Raw genomic sequence first — 10897 nt, 5'->3', positions numbered from 1 at the left:
GTGATTTTTTTTGACTTGAGGTGGAGAGGGAGCATTTTTCGACAGAAAAAACGTTGCATGTGGTTGAAACGACAATTATTAGATAGCCGTACTCTCATAACACGTGCTAAATATATGACAGTATGTGTTGTTACTTGACTGGGAAAGAATTTTATTGCTTTTTAAGTAATGGATTTGTTACCTAAAAGGTAATTTTGCGCTATTGCTTCTAAAGTAATAAGGAAAAGTTTTGCGTGTAGTTTATTCTATAAAGTTGTAGAAAATTCAAAAATATGAAACTTTACTGAACAAATGAGAATCCTACAATGAGAATCGGTACAAAGTTATAAAGTATATTACATGGAACTTACTTGAAAGTTAGTTTTTTGTACTTAACTTTTGTTAGTTGCATTTCACACGAACGTGTTGTTCGGAGGAATTGTTATGGCACACGAAACACACATTTTTGCCGAGACCATATATCTACAGGACTTTTCCTTTCAAAGTTATATCATATTTCAGCTAATTTTTTCGCTAACTTCAAGAACGTATAGGTTAAAAAGGGGTAAATAGAATCATGATGTCAATACTTTTTCTTGAAGTTAAGCTGAAGTACTATAAACTTCTTTAGGTTCTATTTGTTCCAATCCACCCATATTAGAGTACGGCGAGCATATCTTACAGTAGGTTTTCATATATCAAAAAAAAATAACTTTTTGTGTTCAGAGATAGAGGAATGGTTTATTCGGCAAAGTTTTAGAACGTGTAAAAATTTGAATCTTTGCTAAACAAATAAAATTCCTATCTTCATTGGGTACAGAGTTACAGAGTATTTTCTGTAAAAGTTACTTAAAAGTTAATTTTGACGTGGGACTACGTCTTTGTTTACTATACTGGGATGCAATCTGTAAAATTAGAAATGAAACTGGCAAATGTTGCGTCAGATTTCAAACGTTAATAACAGCATAACCACATGATGGATAACAATAACCAATATGCTGTTGGGTAGATAAAATGTATAACAATTTTTTAATATGCTAGTTATCACTCTAATTTCATTGCTAAGCGATAAAATTGATAAAAAGTTTCAATGACAAATTTACGCGAACAATGAACCAATTACAAGCGAGCATTCCTAGCACAGACGACGTGAATGGACACCATCTGTTCCCTGTGATATTCTCTGTATCAATATCGAAACAAAAATTGACAGAGTTTCCCCATCCCAATAGGTCAATTTATTTTTGCTTCCATGAACGTAGACTACTATGATGTCTCGAAGGTAAAAGTTTCCCGAAAAGTTTGAAACAATCCTCATGCTTGAACAATTTCTAAACCTGCACTCAAAACCTAATAAAAACTGATGTCTTGAAAGAAAATATGCCGGTAAAAGCAAGAGTACCAGTGGAGTAAAGAGCCGCAGGTCTCTCGTCGTCTATGATTGCAGCGGTACTCTTCTATTCGTACATTTCAGCGGTACACTTCTATTCGTACTGCAGCGGTATTATTCGTACTGCAGCGGTACTATTCGTATTGCAGTGGTACACTTTTGTTCGTAGGGGAACAACGGGCAACACGGACAGGGCGGGTAAGATGGTCCGTTGCTCATTTCTATATAAACCATTGAAACTAACACAAATCATTTATGCCAGTTACCAACCAACAGCATTCTGGGATTTACGAGATATTATGTAGATTGAAACAATAGTTAGTTATTTGAGAAATAATAAAAATAAGCTCACCCTTAACAGCAAAGCAATGTGATGTAGTTTTTGCCGTGCCGAATTTAAGCTTCTTCAGCGGTAAAACTTCAGAAAAATATAGTTTCAATGACATTGGAATAATTAAGCATATTTGAAGCATGTGGGTGAAGATAGTTGTTAAAACCTGTAAATATGCTAAATGTAAATGAGGTGAATGATTCCATCTGCGCAGCGGACGGTAAGCTTTAAACACGTGCTTTTTTGCCCAGCGAGTTGTCCCGTATAGAAAAGAAATTTGCTATAGTCTTTCATAGGGCCGTCTTACCAGTACAGCCGGTCCGTTTCATATGCACGTTGTGAAATGGTGGTTTTTCGAGACTGTTTTTATTTTAGTGAAAACTAATATAAAATCACTGAAAAATTGATTGCATTATTTCATGAAAAGCGCTAGTCCATGTCGAATATTATGAATATCGTTGGTTGCGATGTTGTGTTTTGAGCAAAATAATGAATGATTTCCTTAGGGTGACCGTCTTGCCCGTTGTTCCCCTACATTTCTATTCGTGTGCAATCGAGAAAAAACTGCAATGCCGCTGCTGATGGTAATTGAAAGTTTATCTCATAAATATGATTGCCATAAATTACTCAACAAGAATTGTAAATTGTAGCAACGGATATTTATTTAATGTTATCTTCGATATTCACTAAATCATCGTGACCGAATAGTATCGAAAGAGTGAATTCCCAAATATACCAAATATTCATAGAAGAGTAAGTGCCTGCAAATGCTTGCGAATTTTTGGTTTATTTACTAAGATTCATTCAGAATCTTTTTTTACATTACAAAATTGTTAGATGATATATTATTATTCTAAGCTTTACCATATTAAACGTATATTAGCTGTCTTCGTAGTACAGTGAATGTAGTTGTAGGCAAATAAAAAAAATTGTCAAGCAAAAAACAAAAATGGAATTGTTGACTGTTACGATTTTTTGCTGGAGCTTGTTAATAATTTTGTTTAACATGTCTTCTTATGTTTGCCAATTAATGAACCTTTGTAAGAACTCCCATGTTATTTTGAAAGTTAGATCCATATTAAAGATTTGATTTAATCAGAGTTAAATAAGACAAAACCATTTATTATTATAACGTAAGTATTATCGGATTCGGTTTTTGAGGATAAAGAGTTAATTCTGACTTTGACGCATTACGAGAAATTCTTGGTGCTTCTTCAACAAGCACGATATGTTTGTGCCTTGTCAAATACATGTTGTTTGCACAAAAAAAAATACTACAGGCATAATATCGCCAAATATAAACGATATACCTTCGAGTGTTGTTGAATATATTTCAAAAATTGATTTCCAGGGGAGGCTGAAAAATACAGTCGCTGAGCAAACACATTGATTCTGTCTGCAGAATCTGTATATTTTTTTACAAAAAAATCCTCTAATTACAGTGTTTAGTCCCACGTCACCGTTTCATACAACCCTAGGGCTGTATACCTTGTAGTATTTTGCGCTTAACTTTTGTTGGGTACATTTTACAAGAAAACGTTGTTCTAAAGAAGCATTTAGGCATACAAAACACACGTTTTTGTTGAAGACCACACATCTCCAGGACTTTTCCTTACAAAGTTATAATACATTTCAGCATATTTTTTGGCTCAATTTAGGCCCCCAGACAATGCTAAACCTGCCGGATATGGATTACTTGTGCCTCTGATTGGTGCAATACACATGCATTAGGGTGGGACAAAAAATAAATGTTAGCTCCCATGCACTTTTCGTGTCCCTTATGGGTCCCGATTTTTAAAGTTTCCAAACGCCCGATTTTTAAAGTTTCCATTCGATTTTATATGGGAAAATCCACTTTTTCAATACTTATTCTCTAGAGATGTCAAGTTGGCTCTTAAAAAAATATCAATACATGATATTTGTAGGAAATTTTCCTGGGAAAAACTCTTCTGAAGACCGTAAGGCGCTACGATGCTTGTAGAAACAGATATTCACCCCAAACTGATTGAATGTCTGACGGACGGCTCGCCATTGAAATTTTCCAGCAACACTGCATGGGAGCGAAAAAATAACACCATCGCTTTTTTTCCACTTAACCGTGTCTCAGTCTAATATGCATGTACTTAGTTTTGTATGAAAATTAGTATAGGAAAACTTTTTCGCATGTTTCTTCCGAGAGGGCTATCGATCAATCCGCTTCCGGTAGTGTCAGGATTGTTTGGGGCCCCAATTAGAACTATAGGAACGTTTTGGAAAATCGATTAGGTTTACTCACCGTAATATTCACTAGTAGGGGGAAAAGACACGGTGACTTTAGATTTTCTTGAGGCTGAATATTTGTAAAAATATTAATATACAATGCAAGAATTCAATCCCCCTGACGCCTTTTCCCCTTTCAATGGAATATTTGTTGAATTAAACGACTTAACATAGACAAACAGACAGTTGTTAGACAGTTGAATAGAACGACTTAACATAGACAATTGCACCTTGTATAGAGTGACGCCAGTTTTGCAACCAATTGACAGTTACGCCAAAACGTTTTTCCAAGATTTCTCAAAAGTTTCAGAACAAAATATTTTTTTTTTCGTTTGTAGTGTATATATCTTAGGGAAAGGAAGCTGAATCAACGAAAAAGTGCATTTTGGTCATTTTAGCTCTTACGTTAACTATGTAAACAGGGGCAGTATACTGAGCCTCTGTCCATCCTAACAATATCGCCTAATTACAATTCCCTGGAGAGAACTTTCATACGTTACTCAAACCAATTTTATTATAATAGGGACTTATTTTTATTAGAAGGAGAGTCAACAGGGGTACTGCAGAATTCAGATTGAAAGAGGGGTACGTGGTGGAGAGCCTGAGAATAAACCCATGCTGAAGTCCTTTGACAACCAAATGGGCTGATTCTACTGAAATTCGAACCTACGACCACTCGCTTACCAAAGTGGATGTTGGCGCCGCATCGTCGAACCACCCTACAACCTTCGATCGAGACTGGTATAATTGGTTTCCCACGCGATGAAAGTGCATCGCTACATAATTGGCGTAGAGCTACCAGCTCTCTCCCTCTCTTTACTATATTGCTATTGTAATAAATCCTATAAAAACCCAATCCCCGCTAATATTAGAATATAGACAAAGTTAAATTGTTAACGATAACACTCGCTTATTAAATCTTCCGAAATCCTTTTAAACCGTTGGCTGTTCGTTCGTTCGATTGCGAAAGTTACCCGCGTTGCAACCAAAGTTTTCGCAAATTACTGGACTCTGTAATCTTGCGGCTACGGTGCTCCCAAAATCAATGTTATAGAAACATACTTGAGATCCCACCAATACAAATTAGTGGTTTTTAGGAGTTCACAAATACCAAATATACCCCCTCCCCCACGCTAATGGAATATATGAAAGTGAAAGTCGTTGAAATACATCAGCTACTACCTAACTTAATTCTGATCTATCCAGTAGTTTTGAAATCATCGAAGTCAAAGTCTAGAATATATCTCAGACTCAAAAACATCTGTATATAAATCTGCACAATAATTGAGAAAGAAGTTTTCACGTTCAGAAACCACTTATGCTCCCCCCTCACCTACTCTTATGAGATAGAGCAAAACTAATATTTTAGTGTTACTCCCCGTACTCGAAAACCCCTATGCACAAATTTTCACAGGAATTGGTTCAGTAGTTTTTGAGTATATAGGGAACAGACTGACAGACAGACAGACATTCGCATTTATAGATATAGAAGAGAATATGGATATAGAAGAAGATATCTCAGATATCCCACTAATTAGAAGCCTAAGCTAAGCTAGAACCAGAAATATAGCATGTTATTTATAAAATTAGTCAATAAATCGTTTGATGTAATCTTGTGCAGGACACAAAAATTCCAAAGATTCGAGAATATAGAGTAAAAAGGGGCAAAATAGACTATTTTTCGTGCCGTGTACAAAATGAAACCATCACCAATCGATTTGTTGACCAATTTTACATAATAAATGCTATATTTTAGGTTGCCAATTCAGCGCCGATTAATTAGGGGAAAATTCCACATTTCCACAATGCATTTTATACATTTTCTGTCTGTGCGAAATCAGAGCATATGTTGTGCGTATCGACACATTACACACTGGGAAAAAACTAAGTTAGAAACCGCTGGTAACTAGGTTGGGCGGGCAACCTGAGATGTAGCATTTCTTATGTAAAATTTGTCATTAAAGCGATTGGTGATAGTTTCATCTTGTGCAGGGTACGACAATTTGAACAATGAATACATTGATTAGGATCGAAATCAGAATGTAGACCATAACGGGTGACAACTACAAAATTTATTTTTTTATCCTGCTGTCAAAAAAGTGGATGAAAAACTAATTTATTTCTCATGAAGATACATTTATTATGAACCAATAAAAAATAGTGGAGATTCGAGAAAGGACCGTTGTCGGCCTTCCGACGAAGCTTTCTGACGATGCCGGATCAAGAGCATTGTACGGCCTGCAAATCAATGATCTCCAGTTATTTTTGCACCGAAGGAACTCAAAACCCCAAAGAAATCTTCGATTGGACGACAGTGAGGTGGATTCGTTGGGTTGCGTAGTCGAGTGGTTGTTCAGAAACGTTTGTGTTTCTTTGACGTACTGTAATTTTTTTTCTGGCAAAAACACATAATTTTCATCTGTATGGTGTTTTGGAAGAAAAGAAATCATAATGTTGTTCAAACATTCGTTCTGGTATATATTTTGATTGATAGCAAAACCACTAGGCTTGAACCATGATTTGACAAAAAGGAAAAAGACCTTTTCTGTCCACTGCTTTGGCCGGTCTTCCACTACCTTCCTGGAGGATTATAGTTAAGGTACCCGGTCAATGTTCCTTAAGTAATATCTACTCGGATAGTGCCCCGTTACTTGGCCAACGTATGTATAAAGAGCTCTTTTATTGATCTGTCGCAATGTGAGAATACATTCACAGATGATCTTGGGTGTACATTTATAAGCACCAAGTGCTTTAACGCTGCCTGACTGTCAGTGTTGCATGTCTGTAATTTCTAGCCAGACAAGCAGTTACACATTCAAAAATTGCAAAAATCTCCGCTTCAAACACTGTTGGCCAGTGTCCCATTGCCACTGAAATATTAACTACAGGGCCGAAGATTCCTGCACAAGTTTTGTACCTACTTTTGAGCCTGCTGTGAAAAATACCTTTTAGGGAATGTCATAGTTATCCTGAGGTGCCATCCAGTCTTCATTCATATTCATCACTGGCCCTCCTTTGAAAAAGTTCAGAATAGTCAGGTGAGCCTCGGAGCACTCTTCTCTGCTTCTAGTTGCACGTATTCGTTCAACGGCAGCAAGTGAAAAATTGCATCAAGAGCTTTTGATGTGGATTCAGCTTGCGGTAAAGTATAATTACGGTAAACTTCTGAACGCTCAATGTCAACAGATTTATCGTGCAACATGCCTCGAGCTTGCTGATGAAATGTTGTAGTTCAGTCGACTAGGGCTTTGATTATTGCCAGTATTTTCGCATCATTCACATAAAGTACTAAACGACACTTATTTGGTAGTAAAGTCGAGACTTCGTAGATGAAAAGTGTGAAAAGGGTACCTTTATTGCTTCCTCGTGGAACACCGGAGAGTTTAGAAAAATATTCCGACTCTTCCGAATCGCTAGCGAACCTATACATTAGAGAAATGACAAGACACTCACCGTTAAGACAACTGTCAACATCAAAACGGGCGAGCTGTATAAATTTGCATTGCCGTTATCCGTTGTGATGTTGACAGTTGCCTTAACGGTGAGTGTCTTGTCATTTCTCTAATGTATAGGTTCGCTACGAATCGCTTCCATGAATGTTTCCTAAAACATTTTTTTAGCTTTACAAATGATGGTATTAAATTTGAAACACACTTTTTTCCGATATAATCCAAGATAGCGGCGAGATTTTTTCTGCTTTGAATTAGAGCTTCATTATTCCTCTTCAAAACGATGGGGTTCAATGAAAAATGCAAAAGAAATAGATCTATAAAAAAATCAAGAACATTTTCATAAAGCCTTATTAGGGCGTAAAAAAAATATTTTTTCGGCATATCAACTTCGATTTTGCTGAAATTTTTCATAGTTGTTCCTTTTCGAAAAACGGCTTGTTTGATTGAAATGGTGTCTTCAGCACAGTTGTAACTAATAAAATTGCGGTTCTAGAAAAAAATATAGGGGAACTGCTACATTATTCATCTCATTGAGCCGAAATTCACGAAGAAAGCATGGATTAAACACCAAATTTTCACGAAATCATTGAACACGACGCCCCCATATTCATCACACTGTTAATCATGAATGAATCACATTACCATGAATGAGCGTAGCCGCAGCCCGTCGTTATAGGTTACCTAGATATCCGCTGTAGTTGTTTACGTGCAAAATTGGTAACCTAGGTAACCACTAAAGTGCTGTAGATGTATGTTAATTGTGTCGGAATAATTCAATATTTTAAGTATGATTTTTTCGTATTAACAGAAACTGATTTGGCAACTTTTGATATTTTTCAACGCAGTGAAAACAGATGAAAAAACATACAGTTGAAATTTAGGAATTGTAGAAATTCATCTCATATATTTCTGCTAATTTTCCAAAAACCAGGGAAATTTGAGGTGAACGTTTCAAAGATTAAAGTATTCTCAGTGTAGTGAGTGATTTTGTTTAGTGATTAAAATAAAAAATAGTCCGCTATTGATGAGAAAAATTTTGGTTGGCTGCTGAACGAGTCCCGTTGTAGCCGTACAGAACAATGCGCGGATTTTGTTTTCTGAGGTAGGTGATTGAAATGAATGAGTTTTGGAGTGCGGATGCCTGACTATTATATCAAATTTAGAGCGCGTTTTTTCTGTTTTCAATTGTGTTTTCATGTTGTATGAGATGAATATATGGGCTGAGATGAATAATGGAGCAGTTCCCCTACTTGAAAATAATTAGTAATTTGGTGATAGAGCTAACAGATATTAACAACTAAATCAACCGACCGAACTCCGCCCCTGTTCGAATGTACAGTGCAAACTTATCCAAAGCAGGCTCACGTCATCACTATAAGTAGGTAGATATGCGGTGGCTTCGGTAAAGAGTTCAAATCAACATTGATGCCCGCGGGGCAGACGTTGAACACAAGGAACAGCACAACTGTGAGTGCGGAAAATGGGGAACGATATGTGACGCATGTGTGGATTCGCCTTCGGGTTGGGTTGCGCCGGGGAAGGTCGGTGAAGCGAGTGCAAGAGAGGGTGGCATTCGATTGTGAGGTAAATTTTTTATACCAAGAATCGTACTATTTGAATGGCTAATAGAGGACGGTTCTGTGTGGAATTGACGGCTCCGTGCATTTCGCGTTTTTTATTTTTTATTTTTTTTGCGAGTGTTTGTTCGTTGGTACACTTTATTGTGGTTCACATGTGATAGATCGCATGAGGACCATTCTAGCGGTAGCTCAGAAGGGAGGAAGAAAAACACTGAGTAAAGGATTGCTGGATACTTGGTGCTGACTGTTATTCATCATGTGAGTCATATGTTTTGTTATGGTGTACGAATCAATTAATATAAAAATATTAAAACGAATATGATTTTTTCTGACTTTGAATTATATAGGTACTCGTCAGAATAAATAAGCAAGAGACGCACAACTAGAATCCCAAATGGTAATTCGAAATTAAACAGGCTGTTGAACGAACCAACAAAAAACTTAAATACCATTCTGCAACAAACTAGAGGTAGATTCTTATAGTAAACTGTGAATTGAAGTTTTAAAGGGTTTTTTTAATAGAGATGGAAAAGCAATAAATACGTGCATTAACATTAGAAAACCTGAAAAGGGTAAAAACGCAGTAGCAAAGCATACCGAACGCTGCAACGGTTCAAGCACGCTTTTTAATTGGAGATTTCCCTACTGCAGCTAGTGAACGCTAGGTGGACTCGAATGTGGTATGCTTTTATCAAGCTTTCTGAAAGTAGGATCAAATAATACCCACCAGTAGAGCGGGCATATTTTAATATTTGAAATTAAATTTACGCGAAGCACGTTTTAGGGTCCTTTTCTGAACCGCGTGGTCATAAAATGATAAAATTTAATAAACTCGAATCATTTAAAAACAGCATTGCTTTTAGTTGTTGAATATTGAATGTTTTAACAGAATTATTTTAAATTGTTTCCTCTTTAAGTGCTGAAAAGTTGGTCGAATTATGATTCGGAAGCAGCATTCGAAAGTGCTGAAAAGGTTTAAGGCGAACTCTGGGCCAAGAAATTCCATGCAACAATTCCACTCTCAAAAGTGAAGATTTTGATTGTTTTTGCCACAATTTGTATTCTCAATGCAACTTAAATTAGGATAATATTGCTCTTACAAATCTGTTTTTAATATCTCTAACTAAGTAGCGTATACTAATTGGAAATGCATCCGAGACACATTTTAGTTTGCACAAAAGGTTGCAAGTTTTCTCACTTCCCGGATGATCGCACCGGCGGCGTATTCAGGTTAGACCACAACTTGGGTAGGTATCAAATTTTTTTACTTCCACATTGTTATCATCCGTGAGGTAAATAACCTCTACTCGTGGCGTGAATATTCTGCGAAAAATTTCAACCTCTATTTTCCGCTGGAAACCTTGGGTGGAGGATATTTTTATCTCCCAGTCACCGCTGTATTACAAACCAACAGTTAGATTCGGATGCGCGGAATCTGCTGTGTGTCTGGTGGCTATCCTGCTACAATGTGCAAATCGTACAACCAGAAACTCGCAGGAACGACACAATCATCTCACGGCAATTTCCTTTGGCGCTGACGACTCTACCGACCGGGATGAGGGGGTAGGAAGAAAATTCACGCAAACAAACCCGAAATGAGGAACAAATCATAAGGCGGAACAAATCCCAGTCGCACCGCATCGCGTAGGTACGTGGGCTGTTTTATTTCAATTAATTTCCGATGGCGAATGACGAAATTTGTTTGAAATGCGAAAAATTAGTCCGTCATGTCATGCTGCTTTTTTTCTTTGAATTTGGACTGGTGAACGTTGATGTATGATAGGCATCATCAATTAGTGGTTCGTTGTTTCTTCCTCGTGGTCATCATGCAAGTCGGTTTTATTTGGACGAATATGAAAGTAGCTGTAGAAATCACTACCTTAAGATAACCGCTTACTTTTTGTAT

General features: G+C 36.9%; 1 long non-coding RNA gene across 1 annotated transcript; it reads left to right on the top strand.

Annotated features, from left to right (window-relative positions):
- Positions 1–9040: 9040 nt before the first annotated feature.
- Positions 9041–9753, top strand: LOC129726001 (uncharacterized). The gene is made up of 3 exons (XR_008728226.1): positions 9041–9249; positions 9339–9460; positions 9514–9753. It is a non-coding gene; the product is annotated as an uncharacterized LOC129726001 (long non-coding RNA).
- The last annotated feature ends 1144 nt before the right edge of the window (positions 9754–10897 follow it).

This window comes from Wyeomyia smithii, chromosome 2, assembly GCF_029784165.1.
Source record: "Wyeomyia smithii strain HCP4-BCI-WySm-NY-G18 chromosome 2, ASM2978416v1, whole genome shotgun sequence".
Lineage (NCBI taxonomy): Eukaryota > Metazoa > Arthropoda > Insecta > Diptera > Culicidae > Wyeomyia > Wyeomyia smithii.
This window is presented reverse-complemented; position numbering and strand designations above follow the sequence as displayed.